The sequence below is a fragment of the Nicotiana sylvestris genome, chromosome 8, assembly GCF_000393655.2.
Source record: "Nicotiana sylvestris chromosome 8, ASM39365v2, whole genome shotgun sequence".
In the NCBI taxonomy this organism is placed as follows: domain Eukaryota; kingdom Viridiplantae; phylum Streptophyta; class Magnoliopsida; order Solanales; family Solanaceae; genus Nicotiana; species Nicotiana sylvestris.
In genome coordinates, this window is record NC_091064.1 from 45,547,812 (window position 1) to 45,567,117 (window position 19,306).

The 19,306-nt window shown below is 39.5% G+C and overlaps 1 long non-coding RNA gene across 1 annotated transcript; it reads right to left on the reverse strand.

Annotated features, from left to right (window-relative positions):
• Positions 1–12,793: 12,793 nt before the first annotated feature.
• Positions 12,794–14,406, reverse strand: LOC104239625 (uncharacterized). Its single transcript, XR_011401381.1, has 3 exons — positions 14,322–14,406; positions 13,717–13,848; positions 12,794–13,245 (listed from the first exon to the last, which is right to left on the reverse strand). It is a non-coding gene; the product is annotated as an uncharacterized lncRNA (long non-coding RNA).
• Between the last annotated feature and the right edge of the window lie 4,900 nt (positions 14,407–19,306).

The following is a 19,306-nucleotide window of genomic DNA, read 5'->3' on the forward strand; positions in this document are numbered from 1 at the left end:
ATAAATAATGGCATCAAATCTTCAAGGCGTGAACAATGGCAGCTAACTCAAGGTCATGAACAGGGTAATTCTTCTCATGTATTTTCAACTGTCTAGATGCATAGGCAATCACCCTACCGTCCTGTATCAACATCGCTCCGAGGCTAATCCTTAAGGCATCACAATAGACCGTATAAGACCCCAAACTTGTAGGCAATATCAAAACTGGGGTTGTAGTCAAAGCTTTCTTGAGCTTCTGAAAGCTCACCTCACACTCCTCCGTCCACTGGAATGGAGCACCCTTCTGGGTCAACCTGGTCATAGGGGCTGCAATCGATGAAAACCCCTCCACAAAACGACGGTAGTAGCCCGCCAAGACAAAGAAACTACGGATCTCGGTAGCTGAGAATGGTCTAGGCCAACTCTGCACGACCTCTATCTTCTTCGGATCCACCTGAATACCCTCACTCGATACCACGTGGCCTAAGAATGCCACTGAATCCAACCAGAACTCACATTTCGAGAACTTAGCATATAACTTCTTCTCTTTCTGAGTCTGAAGCAGTCCTCAGGTGTTGCTCATGATCTTCTCGACTCCGGGAATACACCAGAATATCATCAATAAAGACAATGACGAACGAGTCAAGACATGGCCAGAACACACTGTGTATTAAATGCATAAAGGTTGTTGGGACATTGGTCAGCTCAAATGACATAACAAGGAACTCGTAATGACCATACCGAGTCCTGAAAGCAGTCTTCGGGATACCTGGCTCCCGAATCTTCAACTGATGGTAACCTAAGTGCAAATCAATCTTAGAAAACACTCGTGCGCCCTAGAGCTGGTCAAACAAATCATCAATATGAGGCAAAGATAACGGTTCTTCACTGTAACCTTGTTCAACTGGCGATAATCAATACACATACGCATATAACCATTCTTTATCTTCACAAACAAGATAGGAGCACCCCAAATTGATACACTAGGCCGAATAAAACCCTTATCAAGCAATTCCTATAATTGATCCTTCAAATCCTTCAACTCAGGAGGAGCTATACGATACGGAAGAATAGAAATGGGCTGAGTGCCCGGCAACAGATCAATACTAAAATCAATATCTCTATCAGGCGGCATGCCCGGAAGATCAGCTGGAAACACATCGAGAAAATCTCGTACTATTGGAACTGAATCAACTGAAGGGGTATCAATACTGACATCTCTCACATAAGCTAAATACGCGTCACACCCTTTCTCAACCATACGCTGAGCTTTAAGAAAAGAAATAACTCTATTGGGAGTGTGATCTAAAGTACCCCTCCACTCAACACGCGGTACACCTGGCATAGCCAGGGTCACGATTTTGGCGTGACAATCAAGAATAGCATAATGGGGGGACACACCAGTCCATGCCCAAGATAATATCAAAATCTACCATGCTGAGCAACAATAAATCGACTCTGGTCTCAAAACCACTAAGAGCAACCAAACACGAACGATAGATGCAGTCCACAACAAGATAATCTCCCATATGAGTAGAAACATAAATAGGGGAACTCAAAGAATCCCGAGATACACCCAATGCGGAGCAAAATAAAAAGACACATAAGAATAAGTGGAGCTTGGATCGAATAGAACTGATGGATCTCTGTGACAAACCAGTATAATACTTGTGATGACAGAATCGGAGGCAACAACCTCGATACTGGCAGGAAGGGCATAGTATTTGGCCTAGCCTCCCCCTCTAGGGCGACCTATACCTCCCCGACCTCCACTTCTAGCTAGCTGAGCAGGTGGGGTAGCAACTCGAGCTGTAACCATAGCCTGAGAACTCTGCGGGGCACGCTGTGGCTGAGAAGCCTATGGAGGTGCACCCCTCCCAAGTCTGGGGAAATCCCTCACTATATAACGGGTGTCACCACACTCAAAACAAGCTCTGGGAGGATGTGGTGGCTGTGACTAGCTCGGGCCAGGTCTGTTGGACTGACCTCTGAAAGCACCATGCGTAGGAGGCACGCTAGATACCGGAGGTGCATAATAAGGCTCCTGAGGTCTAGGAGGAGCTAGAATACCACTGGCTGCTGGAAGAGCTGAATGAATAGGGCGACTCATATAACCCCTACTATGACGACCTGCTGCTGGGGCACGGACACCAGAGAAATGGCCAGACTCTCGAGACCTCTTGGCCTCCCTCTCCTCTGTCTCCCTAGCATGCATACCCTCAATCCTCCTAGCAATGCTCACCACCTGCTGATAAGAAATATCCATCTCCAACTCATGAGCCATGCTATACCTAATGTTGGGAATAAGGCCCTCAATAAACCGGCGAATCCTCTCGCAAATAGTAGAAACCAAGGTTGGTTCATGCCTAGCCAAACTGGTGTAACAGACAGCATACTCTAAGACAGTCATAGCACCCTGGTGCAAATGCTCAAACTAGGCGCGTCATGCGTCGCTGAGGATCTGAGGAGCATACTATCTCAGGAACAGATCTAAAAACTGAGTCTAAGTCAGTGAAGCAGTCTCATCCGGACTGTCTAACTCATAGATGCGCCACTACTCATAGGCGGCTCCTCGAAGCTTTAAGGTAGTGAAGGAAACATCGCTCGATCCTAATATATCCATGGTACAGAGAATGCAGTAACTCTCATCTAGAAATCCCAGAGCATCCTCCGATGCTAGACCGTTGAATACAAGAGGCTTGTACCTCTTGAACCTCTCAAGCCTCAGCTGCTCCTCCTCGGAAGCCGCTGCCCTGTCCTCGGGCTGATCTCGGACTGCAGGCTATACAAGAATAATCTCAGGGACCTACTCAACATACACTCGCTGCTCAGGAATGCGGGCGGCGGAAGTCTGTGCTCCTCCCCCGACGTGAAATGTAGCTACAGTAAGGGGAAGCAACCCTGCCTGAGCCAAAGTGGTGTACATGCTCATGAACTGTGCTAGAGTCTCATGAAGAGCTGGAGTAGTAGTAGCAGTAGGCGTATCAGGTGTCTGGGCCCTGTGTGGATCTGTTGGTGGTACCTCAGCGGTAGCTCGCACAGGTGCTCTGGCTGCACCACATGCGCGTCCTCGGCCTCTACCCCGGCCCCGGCCTCTAACGACTACAGTAGGGGGCGCAGGTGCCTGATCATCTTAAGTAGCATGTGTCATCACTATCTGTGAGAGAATAGAAGATAGAAGTTTAGAATTGTGATGTCAAAATATCGCACGACAAGGAAATCAAATGAAGTGGAATTTTTCCTAACGGTTACATAGCCTCTCGTAGATAAGTACAGACGTCTCCGTACCGATCAACGAGACTCTAATAAACCGGCTTGTGATCTATGACTCCTATAAACCTAGAGCTCTGATACCAACTTGTCACGACCCCGGTTTGCCTCCGTGAACATTGTGACGTCACCTAGTCCTTTACGACTAGGTAAGCCTAAATAGCGGAATATAACCAAAGTGCGAAATAAAACAAATTAAAACAAAATAAAGAGTGATAAAACAGTGTTTAAAAGTACCGCTCGGCATACACAATATTTAACTCTCAACCAATACATACTTCCAAGACCCGGAAACCCATGAATCACAAGCTAAGGATCACTACACAGTACTCTAACACAAGAATATCTAACAAGGAAAGAAATACAAAAGGGCAAATGTTTAAAAGCTAGAATAGAAAGGGACTCCTCGGTCTGCGAATGCGACAATATATACCTCGAAGTCACTGGAGCAGTCGCCTCACCTCAAGGATGATAGGACTGAGTCGCAATACCTGGATCTGCACATGAAAAACATACACAGAAGGCACCATACGGTACTCAGTAAATGCCAAGCCTAACCTTGGTCGGGTAGTGACGAGAAAGGTCAGGGCCCTACTGAGGTTAAATAAAATATAAAGTTGACAGTGTAGAACAGAACAATATAAATAAATACAGCAGTCAAAGTAACACAGGATATAAAAAGGGCAACAACAACTATTATAAAGACAAGGCAAAACACGGAAAGAAATGTGACTTAGCATAAAAATAACAATCGAGGATCTCCCAGGATACCGTCTTGTAGTCCCGTATGTACATATCCAATGGATCTCCTGGGATCCCGTCCCGTAGTCCAACTCATAGTGCGTGGGGATCTACCGGAATCCCGTTCCGTAGTCCCAAATGTAAATACCCAGTATTGGGGGACTCTACCGAGTGCATTACCGTAGTTCCATATAATTGTGCAGGGGGATCTACCGAAATTCCACATCCGTAGTCCCAAAATAAACAGACAAGGGGGAGCTACCAGAATCCCACATCCGTAGTCCTAATGTAAATACACAGCAACAACAGGAAAATATTCAGAAATGGCAATTTCATATTAAGGCAACAAGAAATTCTAGCCTAACATGCTGCATAAAATTCAGATAAGGCAGTGTAAGCAAGTAAAACAATTAACTCACTTAGACATGTTTTCCTAAGCTAACAACAAGCTTAATAGTGCAAGTAATGAAAACAAGAAAGGAAACACACTAGTAATTACTTAATGAAAACTGGATTTCCAACATTTAGCACAAGTACGCACTCATCACCTTATGTATAAGGCTTTTCAATTACCAAATATACCAAATCCTAAGGAGAAGGCCCCCCACACAAGGTTAGACAAGCCACTTACCTCGAACCGGCTCAAAATCAACCCGAAACCACGCTCTTGCCACGAGTACTCGACTCCAAATGACCCAAATCTATTCAATTCAATTGCATAATGTAAATAACACTTTAAGTAACCGATTCTACAAAGAAATTCTAAGTTAAAACGTAAAATTAGGTAAAATGACCAAAATGCCCCTCGGGCCCACATCTCGGAATTGGGTAAAATTTATATTTTCAGAATCCTCACACTCTCCCAAGTTCATGAATACCAAAATTATCGAAATCCAAGGTCAAATTCCCAACCAAAAGTCGAATTCTAGGTCTAAGAACTTTCTTCCAACTTTCCCACAATTTTCATCTCCAATCCGAAATTAAATGATGAATTCATGGGTTACAAGCAAAAGGGAGTTAAGAATCGTTACCCAATCGATATCTCTAAATATCCCTCAAAACCTCGCTCAAATCCGAGCTCCCAAGCTTTAGTTTCACAAAAACGGCTAACCCTCGACTTTGAAATTTTATATTCTGTCCAGACGCGTTCTTCTTCGCGAACGCAATGAACAATGAAATCTACTGGCCAACTTCCTCTTTTGGAACGTGAGGTCCACTCGTGAACCCATATCTCACACTGGCAGACCTTACGCGAATGGGAGGACCATGTTGCGAACGCGAAGACCAACGGGTCCATACTTTCGCGAAAGTGGGACCTCATCGCGAACGCGAAGCATGATTCAGCTGCTTCACCTAGATTCCCTACGCGAATGCGATGAATGTTTCTCTGCAACACAATAGCAGAAAATTTGCAATCTTTCCAAGTCCAAAAATGGTCCGTTGAGTATCAGAAATACACCAGAGGCCCCCGGGACCTCAACCAACCCTGCCAACCAATCCTAAAATATCATTCAAACTTGTTCCAATCTTCAGAACGCTCAAAACAATATCAAACCACCTATTTTTCATCGGATTCAAGCCTAAAAATTCCAAAACTCTAAAAATACGCTTTCGATCAAAAATTCTATCAAACCTCGTCCGTATGACTAGAAATTTTGCACACATGTCACATTAAACACTATGGAGCTATTCCAACTTCTGGAATTCCATTCCGACCCTTGGATCAAAATCTCACTATCGAACCGGAAACTTCAAAAATTCAACTTTCGGCATTTCAAGCCTAAATTAGCTATGAACCTCCAAAACACAATCCGAACACGCCCCTAAGCCCAAAATCACCCAACGGAGCTAACAGAACCATCAGATTTCTATTCTGAGGCCGTCTTCACACTGTTCCTATTACGGTCAATTTTCCAACACTTAAGCTCTCATTTAGGGACTAAGTGTCCCAAAACTCTCCGAAATTCAAAACAGAACATCCCGACAAATCAAAATAGTAGAAATAAACTTGGGAAAAGTAGTTAATAGGGGATCGGGGAGTAAATTCTTAAGATGACCGGCCGAGTCGTCACAAATATACACGGTAATAGATACCCGGCCATGATTTTAACATCAAACAAAAGGAGACCCGGTTATCCACAGTAGTGTCAAACGATCGACAAAACAGAACTGTGAATGTAATGTCAACTCATAGTGGCTAACTTGTGACATGAAAGTCTAAATATGATTTAGGAATAATCTAAGCATCAACGCTAGATAATTAAGCTTATATATCCTTAAGTGAAGCTATTAGGATCATATGGGTGTCAGATATACATAAAACGTCAAAGGAATGGAACAAACGGAAGTCCGAATGGCATAGGCCAAATGGCAATTTGTCCTTTTTCTTTTTGTTTTGCTTCTAAGCCATCCAATCCTCTTGGTACTAGAAGTTCATGATATTAAACATTTGTAACCTCCCAAATAACATGATTAACTTACTTTATGTACTTTCAAAGATGATCTAATTTTCGAGCATATATCAACTGACTTACGGTGTACTTTTAATGAAAACATGGATTGTAACATCATTCCCCCCTTGTACCATTCGTCCTCGAATGTTGATTGATGTGCTTATCATTCTCATAACATATAACTCTTACAAATACTTTTATAATGTCCTTTCAATCTAGGCAACTATTTTGCGAATAAATCTAAAGGCTAGGGTATTCCTCCCCCTCCCCCCCCCAGGCCTTTTTCTCACACCACGACCTGCATTAGGAATTCTTCCAATATCGTAACTGTTGCTATTTTCTTTCATGTAGCATGTACGACTGTCCTTGTACGCACACCTATGCGACTTTTCTCTCCTTTTTCCTCCAGCTTTTATCCTATCTCTCTAGGCCTCACTTTGTGAACATATATATAATTATGACAAACTGTCCCTCTGGGCATCTATAGGTGTACTGAAGTTCTTTGTTTGGTACTTTGTTGAGCTTACGACTATTGCTATATTTTGTTTCAGACCCTCAATTATCTATCCTTATGGCATTACTATATCTAGGTAAGTCATATTATACCATAACACTAACATCGATTTATTATTACTGAGGTCTGCTACCCAACCCAGGTTACTCTCTCCCTGTTTATCCTTTGTGTATAAATCTGAGTCCTTTAATGCTTCCTCATTCTGTTCATCATAAGAATGGCAGCCCAATCTCACCTCAATTCACTTAAAATACCAATTACTTATAACATACTTTATATGCCTTACTATCATCGTCATGTGGTACATTGTATGGCACCAGTCCATAAATATGGGGTATTATAGCTTGGACCGTATTTTATCCCAAAATGATAAACTTCAACAAAACTCATTTTCTTCGATCGTTTATTCTTTGAACTTCTCGTCACTTATTTATCACTTGTTATAAATTTCATAAACACTTATAGCCTCAAAAATAATCTCATTCCTAAGCTTACGTCAATTAACTTATTACGAAACTTTTAACCTACGAAAGCGCAAGATATAACATCCTTCCTCCCCTTATAAACAATCGTCCTCAAATGTTTAAACTTGCAAGATCCATGTGACATACTAAACCATTCGAAATGTATATACCTTTTTGGGCTATACTCCAATGAAATAACTATCGGGCTCTCATGGGGTTAGGACACCCTCCCTCCTTAAAATTGCTTCCTAATCCATTCGTCACATATAAGTCTGTTAATCAATCTTCTAGGAACTGGCACCTTCTGGTTCTAAACTTATTAACCAGATTCTTAACTTTCTATTCCATTATATTAACTTCCCCAAAATATCGTGTATTATCCATGGTTTCCTCCCTAGGGCATTAGAGCCATCAGAGTTCTAACTTCTTAGTCTCCTAAATCACTCCCCTCTCCTCCCTTAGTCCTCGAATGTTAACTCTTAGAGACCTATGTAAATTTTGCCAGGCTCTCATCTATAAACTGACTACAACCCATATCTTACTAGCCTACTAGAGCAGTGTTGCGGTCATGTTATTGCTACTCTATTCCCCTCTTTACATTTTACAATCGCAGTCTATTGCTACTAGAATAACATTCATTCATGTATAACAAATAATAAGTTTCTTCCTGAGTTCATAATGTAGGAAATTTCAGTGGAGGGATTAATGTACCTCTAACCATCCTGCCTCGGTCTTACATGAGAGCTTCGATCAGACATACTTCGAAGCGGGATCCTCACATACTTATTAGCTACCTTCATCCTCTTGGCCTGACTACTCTCCTCTTCCTCCGCATATCCTAGGACATACACAGACGAACCCTGATTGATGGATTCCCAAGAATATGGACAATCCATCACGTCAGAAGAGCGAGTGTCCGTAAATACCCTAACATGATTTTGAGCCTGGGGGGACCCACTATGCCAATCCCTGCACCACTCCCCTTATACCTGATTAACGGGCTCTGATAACCAAACCAAGGGCCTTATTGAGGTGGGTACTCGAACATATGACTCATATGGATCCTCGGATGGATCTTCCTCAATAGAACCCATGATCTCCAACGGGTCTGACTTGATAGTATAACTTATACTTCTTTTTAAAACTTTCATAGCCTTCTAACCCACACCAGCGGCTGGCGCCTGTAGTCTAGTAGTAATAGGCATAATTGAGAACATAAATAAGATAAAGATTAGGAGTGAATGCTTACGACTCAGCTCTATCGCACAATTTAGATCAGAAAGAAAAGTAACCATCCTAAATATCATGTAGCATCATGTCTATAAGTGCGGTACACAACACACTCATAACAAGACTCTACCAGACACGGCTAGTAGACACCCTAGAAATGGACTGCTCTGATACCATATTTATCACAACCCAGCCCAGGGCTGTGACGGATAACCGACACTAAGTGTCGATCGTCACTAAACTTGCTGATAATCTACTAATCATGAATGTAAACGGATAAACTGAACAAACATAAGCATAGCTGATAAAAACTGTACAATCTGGAAAGCTGACAAGGTTAAAACAAGCTGACATATAGAAACATACTAATCGCACATGTACATATAGACAGGCCTCTAGGAGTGCTGAACTGAAAAGGACTCGACGGAACAGGGCGTCGTCATACCCAAACTAGATGACTGTACACATACAAAAAGATAAGCAATTGTTAGAGTAAGCGGAGTAACTCCAACAGCTCATGGATGGCTTACTGTTGTGGCTCAAATGCTGATCTATCTATACCTGCGCGACATGAAATGTAGTTCCCTAGAAGGGACGTGAGTACGATATGTACAAAGTATGGAGGGTGGAGCATATGTAAAGCATACCAAAGTATGACTGTAAGCCGGAAAACTGGATACTGAAAGCTAAACAAGAGTCTAAAGAAGGGACATGAGTACGATATGTACAAAGTATATAGGGTGGAAAGCATATGTAAAGCATACTAAAGTATGACTGTAAGCTGGAAATCTGAATATAAGCTGAAAGCTAAACAAGAGTCTGAACTAGCAACTGATCTAGAACTGAACCGAATGTTAAGCTAAAACTGTGCTGAAACTGAACCACTATTTGAACTGGTACATGTCTAGTTTTATGGTCTATATCCCCCAACCAGGTAACTGTAAAACTAAACTAGCCTCATATATAGTCATGCAATACAAATTGTAGATATATACACCTACATAACATGCTTGACTGGTGTTATGGGCTATATCCCCCCAGAAGGTAAATATATAATTAATAGGCCTTGCTGGCATTATGGACTATCTCCCCTAGCATATAATCAATAGGTCTCGCTGGTGTTATGGGTTATATCCCCCTAGCATAATCAATGTAAGTATGTATAAGGCATAACACATGTGGCATATATGGACTCAAGATATCGTGAAGGAAACCATAAATGGAATCACAAACGTACTCTGACGCTCGTCGTCCATAAGTTGGAAGGAAGAGTCTATCCCCATTTTAGAGAGAAGATGAATATTTGCATGAGATGCTTAGGTTAATTAACTCATTAGGATCCTCCTATAATCAATTTATAACCAAGGAACTCAAGATTTGTCCAACTCTTTGAATTTTCAAAAAATTTGGCAGAGTTTCCTCTAAAGCTAGATGATCCTCAAAAACAATAGCAAGCACCATAATATACACGATAATGGATACCCGGCCATGATGTTAAAATAAAACTAAAGGATATCTAGTTATCCACAATAGTGTCAAACGATCGACAAAACAGAACTGTGAATATGATGTCGACTCATAGTGGCTAACTTGTGACATGAAAGTCTAAATATAATTTAGAAATAATCTAAGAATAAAACCCTGATAATTAAGCTTATATCCTTAAGTGAAGCTATTAGGGTGATATTGGTGTTAGGTATACATAAAAACATCAAAGGAACGGAACAAGCGGATGTCCGGATGGCATAGGCCAAATGACAATTCATCCTTTTTGTTTTTGTTGTGTTTTGAAGTTTCAACCTAAACAAGTTTCTTCCATAATTCACATATAGAATTGAATACTATACAAGGATATCATACATGCTGAAATTTCCCTTGAACAACCCTTAAAAGATCAAGAGGAAAGGCTAGAACATAGCTAAACTAAATCATGCCGAAAACGAAATGAAAACCATACATAGCTCTTGTGTTCTTGCTTCCAAACTTTGTTCCCTGTGATCCTCACCCTTAATTATGATTGGACAAATAAAATACATAGGTGACAAGCTTCCTTAGCCATAAAACTCTTTCCAAAACATGAGTTGTAAGGATAAAAGGGGGATGGCAAAGTCTTACCTATGTCGTAAGGATCGCGTTGATTTGTTCGCATCTTGATTTTGAGTTGCGGATGATGGAATTGCTTCAAAATTCTAAGGATGTTTTTAAGATGTCAAGAGAGACTTTTTAGATCTGATTTAGGTCAAAATAGAGACGAAGGATACAACTTTATATATCAAGATAAACTTCAACCGACCTTGTGGCTCCCAAAGGAAGCTGATCCCGCTGTATCGCGAAAACGCGAATATCTCACCACTCCAACATCGTATCGCCAAATGGTTTAGTTAGTAGGAAACTAGACTCGTAGATATTTAATTTGATGGGTGGATCAACCAGTAATTTCAATTACATTGAGAGAAAAGCTCAGTAGCATTAAACCTAAATTTTACGTAAAATTATGAACGTAACTTGAGATAACTTTTGTTGACATTTGTTTCCTGACTAGTTTGACTTCAAAAATTAACACACGACTAAAATACATCATAATATTATCTCCTTATCATGTTAATCACCCTAGTATCGCTCAAAAGTACGGGTTATAATATTCCCAACTTGCCGTTTCGACGAAACTTATTTTCTTTGATTTGTTTAGCTTTTAAACCTTCCAACCCTCTTGGTACTTGCAGTTTATGATCTTAAATATTTGTAACCTCCAAAGTAACAAGATTAACTTACTTTATGTACTGTCAAAGATAATCTAATTGCCGAACAAACATCAACTGACTTACGATGTAATTTTACGTACGAAAACATGGGGTGTAACACAAATCTAGCAGGATTTGAGTGTATTCTCTATTTTTAAGTGTAAATGCTGTGCATTCTTGTATTTTTCGTCGAATTTTCTCAGATCTGGCCGGCTTAGATCTAGTTGGATTTGAGTGTATTCCTCATTGTATAATTCTATTGTTTGTATCTTTGTCTACTCTGTATTTCACCTTTGAACTGTATTCATGGATATAAATGAATACACTGAATCCTTTTGTCATGTACTGTACTCATGGATTCAACCGGATTGCTGTCATGAATACACTGAATACACCTGAAAACCAAAGTACTGGCTACGAATGGAAAATATCCAAACTGTGGTTACATAGAGTAATTAGCTATCAAAATATAGTCATTTCTAAAAATTTCCTAAAAAATAAGAAAAATAATCAGCTAAGTTCAAATAACTGCTTTGAAAGAGACTCGAATTACCGTGTTTTGGCCCAAAGCGGTACCTTCGATTTTCACCTAAAAATTGATGTGCCTGGCAGCGTCTTATGATTGTGGGTATGATCATTTATTCTTTTTTGTAGTTTAACTTGGTACGAAATTAATAAAATAATAATTATTTTTAAACTTATGGTATAAGAAGCTTAAAGAATAGACGGCATTTTGTGAGGCTTTTAATTTGCGTGGCTATAAAAAAATTTCATTAAGAATAAAAAGGATAAAAGAAAAAGTTTAAAACTAATTATTTTTAAATATATAAAAGTATTATTCTTTTTGAAATGTACTAGTAAGAAAAAGTATCACATAAATCGAAACAAAATGAAGTATATTTTGTATATAAATATATCTATTGTTCCAGTGGGGATTAATGTGGGTACTGGAACACCCACTACTTACTATTTGGATCCATCCCTAGACTATAAAGAGTCGTCTAGTTACCGGGATAATGATATTAATCCCAGTTTAAAATATGAGATTATAGTAATCTCATAATTAATTGTAAGTATTAGCTAATACTTTTATAAATTTTATACCAAAATGATACACCTATCGTCATGTAGGAGGTGAGATCCCATAGGATATTCTAAAACTGAACCAAACGACCCCTAACCATTGGAGGCTGGATTGAACATTGGATGAAGGTGAAACTGCAGGGATCATTTCAAAAAGCAACGACAATGATTTTTAAAATCTTGAAATTCTAAAAATAATAACTAAGTAATGGTCAAAATATTTCCAAGACTCCCTTTTTTTAGGAACATAACTGGAATAAGATAGATAGATAGATAGAGCACAAATAGATGGGTAGATTACACTACTACAACATCCATAAAACATGCAGTGTTTTGAGATGTAAATAAGAAAAAGCTGCCTCCACCTATGGTGCAACATACGTTAATACTACAACTAACAAAGCAGAAATATTTTCTGCATGGAACAAAGTTCTTCTTCCAAATACTTACAAATTACAACCTACTTATTATAATAAAACTATTGGATTTTCTGGAGTACCATCCTCCGGTTCAGTCGTCAATTCAGCCGGAAAATCACCTCTGAGAATTTGAACTTTGAACGTCATTTTCGCTCTGCTGCACTCCAGAAGTTCAAACACAAGTCCATCTCCGATCTTCAAATTATTATCATTCACAAAAAATTTCCAGCCTTGCTTAAACCTCCTTTGATTGTCTCCGGAGCAGAACATGTCCCACTTCTTTCCACGGCAAGTGAGGACTACAGGAACTTCACCTGGAGTAAGTTCTGGGCATATTTTGGCTGGTAAAAACTGTCCATACAGTACGTATAATATTCTTGAATTAGTTGCGTCACACAACACACACTAGCAGAGGTGGCAAAATCAACTATAGATTTTTAATATGTCGCCCACCTCGGCCAACTCCCTCAAACTTTTAACTTTCGGTATGACCCCAACTTGACTCAACCACCAAAGGAGTAAAAAAAAAAGTGAAAATAGTGTAATCCGATCAGTCAAAATGCAACTCAAATCCGAACACATAAAGTCATATTAGATTCTTTTTTTTTCTTCCAAAAAGCTAAAGAAGGGAATTAAGGAGAGGTTGGACCATGTTAAGTAGGATGACCAATTTTGACTCGGACAAACTTTAGGTGGATTGGTAATGGCAAGTTTACCTATTTAACATGTTTTGATCCAATCAAAAATTTGACCTCAGTCGCCCATTTAGCTCATCTACTGCGTAGGAGCATTCAATGAAAGAGGAGTTAGAAACGAAGTTACCATCATATACTTGGGCTCGAGATTTGACTGGCCGAGGATGAAATCAAAGTATGGTTTGCCGCAAAGTGGTGATATATCTTCATCTTTAGAACCAGCCATCGATTTCCCTATCTTTGCGTTCTTTGCAGGTCCCTTGTATAATACGTAAATAAAATAAGTTACATATTGAATCTTTTTTTACAGAAATGTCAAAAATCAAACATGAAGTTTTACTTTTCAAATGAGAGAGTTACTGATTACCACTCAACAGAACTAGCAAAACCATCGAAAGAAAATCCAAAAGAAGAAAAAAGAAGTGATAAAAACAAAGCAAAAAGCCATGCATTGATAATCGTTATTGTCAACCAAATAAAACTGCATACCCCATATTAAGGCAAGAGGAATTGAAAAGGAAATCAAATGCTCATAGTTGTCATACAAGCTTTAAGAACTAGAGGTGAAATAATACAAATACTAAAGTTCTATCACGCATGTAAACTTCTCTACACAAATATTATTGGTAAGCCTTATAAAAATGAAAAAAAAAACTATAAGTATAAATAACTTAAACTCAACTAGCTAGTGTATAAAATAGGAACTTGGAGGGATCGGATGGCAAAAACCACCTTCATATTTGGCAGACTCTCGGAGAGTACTTTGAAGTTGTTCTTCCACTGGAATTACAACTGATTATTAAGGTCTCTATTTCAGCTCCCTCTCTCTCCTTATAAATATTCTCTGCCTCTTCTCCACCACTCTATGCACGCCCTCTCACTGATCTACTCGTGACTTAGTACGAATATCCCTGCTAAAATCATGCCTGCCACACGTGTAAATAAAGAAACCGATCAGGTTTAGGCATCGAAATAATGATAACTCTTTCCAACAGCTTAAATTGCATTTTCTCGGAAGTAGAAAAAGGGGTTAAAGAATCTTTGGAGCTAGAGCCTATTCTGAATTCTGATCACTTCTACTACTCTATAAGGAGTACAAAGTTCAAAAATATATTGTGTTTTTATACGGTGGAAATCGGGCTAGTCTATAATATGGTAGATCGGGCTCGAAACATGACGGACTGAACATCGACCCCGAGTCTTACCGAACCAGAACTCGAGGCCAGAATGTCTGTCTTCGAGAATATTGAGTCCGTGATCCCGGAATCGACCATGACTCTGAACGAGCTCAAAGAAACATTGTTAGCGTAACCAACAAAAGACCGAAATATCCGTAACCGGTCGGATATTACGGCGAGAATCTCGGCACGTATCAATAAGGAATGAGCAAATCAAAAGATTTTTACCTTGTATAGAATTGTACTTAAAGTAGGACTCCCCTACTATATAAAGGGGGTCTGATCACTTGTACAACACATTGTAACACGCATTCCAAAGCTGTCTATTATTAATTTTTTTCTTTAAGCTATTGTTCCTCTATATATTGATATCCTCTTCAAGTGTGACTGACTTTCCATGACTATAACAGTTCAAAATGTGCGGTTTGCATTTACTTTATCATTGTTCATTTCAATTGCAATTGTAATTTATCGCTTTGTGTCAATTTAATCCACGTGTCCTTAAAACTACTTACAAATTCAATTGTAATTAGATTTTGAGGGTAAACAATTTGGCACCCACCGTGGGGCCTAGAACAATAGTGATTATTTGATACAAATCTCCATAACACACACAACTTTACACTTGTTCTTTGAATGTCTCTAGTTTCAGGTTAAAACTCAAAAATATCAAACTCTCAATCAGCATCCCTACATGTTGACAATGAGTCCGGTCATCATGGTGAAAATAACAATATAGCGCCCAGTAATGAAGTTCCGCCTGTTGATCCTATCAGAATTTCAGTCGCGGACCCGTTGGACACTAACTCGCATGTGGCTATCGACACAAATCTGCCTACCGACCTCGAGAATAGCATCTGTGGTAGAGCCCGATCGACAGCGCAAAATACTCAAAACAATGGAGAAGACAGGATCAATTTACGGATGATCTTTGAAATGTTACAGGCTCAACATGCGGCAATAGCTGTCACGACCCAAAATCCATTAAGGGTCGTGATGGCGTCGGACACCGCTGTCAGGCAAGCCAACCAAAATACTCAATTAAATTCTCGTTTTAATAATTTTTGAAAACTACGATTTTCCTTCAATTTTACTAGTAAAAGGTAATCATTTCAAATAAAATATAAATGTTAAGAAGTTAATACAAGATATCCCATAATCATCCCAGAATCCAGTGTCACAAGTGCATGAGCATTTACTAGGGAATGAAAATACAGTAATTGTCTGGAATATAAAGTGGATAGAAATGGAAATACAACACAATACTCTGAAGGAGACCTGCTGGCGACGGGTCGACTCGATAAATGTAGCTCACCTAAGTCTCCGTATCAACCATGCCGCTATGCCACTAAGCCACTAGCCACACATGAACCTGTGCAACAAATATGCACAACAAGTGTAGTATGAGTACGGAAACAACGTGTACCCACTAAGTATCCCGTCTAATCTCAAAGAAGTACAGACGAGGGGTCGACTTCGACACTTACTAGTTGTCCGATAATAACATACCAATAATATGGTAAATCGTAGATTTTCATAAAGATGGGTGTAACTCAATAGCATGAACCAAGTAAGCAATTCTTTCATTAATAGGGGATTTTCAAATTTATTTTTCATCATTTATACAAGTATCTCAAGTCAGGAAAAGTAAATACCAACATCTATAAATCCCAAGGCAAGCAATACAAGCATGCGCAAATCATGCCGAGGATGTACGGCCCGATCCAACAATATTTAAACTGTGCACTGCCAGAGGGTCGAATGGCGCGAACCATAGATGCATCTATTACCCCGCTCGCGAATCATACATGCGATGCGGTCAAATATAAATAAACACAACAATCAGTCAATCAAGAATTCATCAGGGAACAATTATCCAAGGAAAAGCCAATTCTCTTTTAACAATTCAAGAAAATAAAGTTTAATCTTTTTAGAAATTTATTTACTAATTTGATGTGATTTAAGCAATTCAAACTATCAATAAGATTACAAATATTCCAAGTATAGCATTCTTTTGAGTCCTAGACTACCCGGACTTAAATATAATAGTAGCTACGCACGGACTCTCGTCACCTCGTGCGTATGTAACCCCCACAATTAGGAGCACAAATCCAATTAATTTACCAATGGGGACAATTCCCTCTTACAAGGTTAGAAAGGAGACTCACCTTGCTCCGAGGTTCCATAACCGGCTTTCAAGCCCTTCCGACGACTCAAATCAATGTGCAACGCTCCAAAACTAGCCAAGAAATGAGAAAATCCATAAATATAGGCTCTAATACTCACAATAATTCAATTTAGATAAATTCCTAACTCCGCTCGAAGAGTTGACAAAATTGCCCTCGGGCCCACGTGCCCGGATTCCAAAAAAAACTCACAAAATCCGACAACCCATTCCGATACGAGTTCAACCAACCAATTTTATCAAACTCCGATAACGAATCGACCTCCAAATCTTGAATTTTTGTTTTTGAAAAGTTTACAAATTTTCTCCAATTTCCTCCATTTGATTCACTAATACTTGATGAAAATAACCATGGAATTATTAAATATACTCACTTTTGGATATAAAATACTTATCCCAATCCATATAGTGAAATCGCCTCAAAAATCGCTTTAATCCGAGCTCCATAACTCCAAAAATGAGTAAAAATCTCGGACTGCTCGATTTATACATTTTCCAATATTTCGCACCTGCGGTTACTGTTCATGCAGGAGCGGTACTGTTCACGCACCTGCGGTTACTGTTCACGGACCTGCGAAAAACATAGCAGCTGCCCAAAAATTTCATCAGCTTTAAATTTCACTAAAAATACTCTAACTCCATCGTACGAACTCGGAATTCAACGATTTTTGTTCCTATGAGTCACAAATAATAATACGAACCTATTCCTTCAAACGAAACTCAATTCGGAGCTCATTTACTCAATGTGATACCAATTTCGCTCGTTAAACAATTAACTCATATTGTGTGCTAAAAACTCAATCGCGACTTGATGAAATTAGACCAAACTTTCTGGATCACTCCTATAATTCATTATCAAAATTCCGGAAGTCTCGAAATCGAGTTTCGATTTATAGAACTAAAAATGGACCTTTGGATCATTACATGCTTATGCTCAAAATGCCAAACTCTTCCAAAAACTCCTCCAAAACTCATCCGAGCCCCATGGGATTCCAACCAAGTATACTAACAAGTCCCATAACATGACACAAACTTAGCCGATGCCTCAAATTATATTGAACAATACTAAAATATGAATCGCACTCCAATTCAAGCTTAATGAACTTTAGAATTTCAAACTTCTATAGTCGATGTCGAAACCTATTAGATCACGTTCGATTGACCTCACATTTTGCATACAAGTCGCATTCGACGTTACGGACCTACTCCAACTTCCGGAATTAGATTCCGACCACGATATCAAAAAGTCCACTTCCGGTCAAACTCATTAAAACCTTCAAATTTCTATCTTTAGTCAAATGACTCCAAAATGACCCCCGGACCTCCGAATTCACTTCCGATCTCGCTCCCAACACCAGAATCACCATACATAGCTATTCCCATACTCGTAATCCCAAGAAAACATCGATAACACTGAAATGCACTTCAACCCAAACTTATGAAATTCTTCCAAAAATGCTAACTTCCACTATAGGCGCCGAAACGTCCCTGGGTCTTCCAAAACCCGATCTGGACATACGCCCAAGTCCGAAATCATCATACGAACCTACTAGAACCTTCAAATCCCGATTCCGAGGTCGTTTACTCAAAAATCCAATCTTAGTCAATTCTTTCAACTTAAAGCTTCCGAAATAAGAATTCTCCTTCCAAATCAACTCCGAACTTCCCGAAATTCAATTCCGACCATGCGTGCAAAGTCATAATACCTGAAGTGAAGCTGCTCATGTCGTCAAACTGCTGAACGACGCTCTAGAGCTTAAAAAGACCGGTCAAGTCATTACAATAACTCAGTTATAAAACCAAAGCCGCACACCAAGCAGAATTGAACCTGATCCGTCCCAGGAAATCACCTACAGGAATGAACCAGTCGTAGAGAGGTCGAATGGAAACGAGTCGGGGACTAAACCCGATATCATAAAAATGCTCGAGGGACAAGGTGACCATTACACCTATGTATTTGACTGATGATGCAAAGGTATGGTGGCGTACATGAGTTGTGGAAATAGACGGCGAGCAACTACCGATCAACTAGAACATAACTCACTTGAAGCGATACTATTGCTAAGGTACGACCTCATTCATTCTTTTTTACTTATTTTTTAACTAACATTTGCAGGTAACCAACAAAGAAATGTACAATTTTTAGGCCTGAAAGCATGCTTTGCATCCCTTAAACAAATAATATTATAGGCAAGGCTCGTTCGAACCCCCGAACATGACCTAACTATTTCATACTAAGGCATTTCGATCTTTGCGAATTTAAATAATAAAGCAAAGGAAAACAAAAATCAAAGATTGTCGAAGGGAAAAAGAAGCCTTGTATTATATATACAGTCTTCACAAAGGCCAGACAG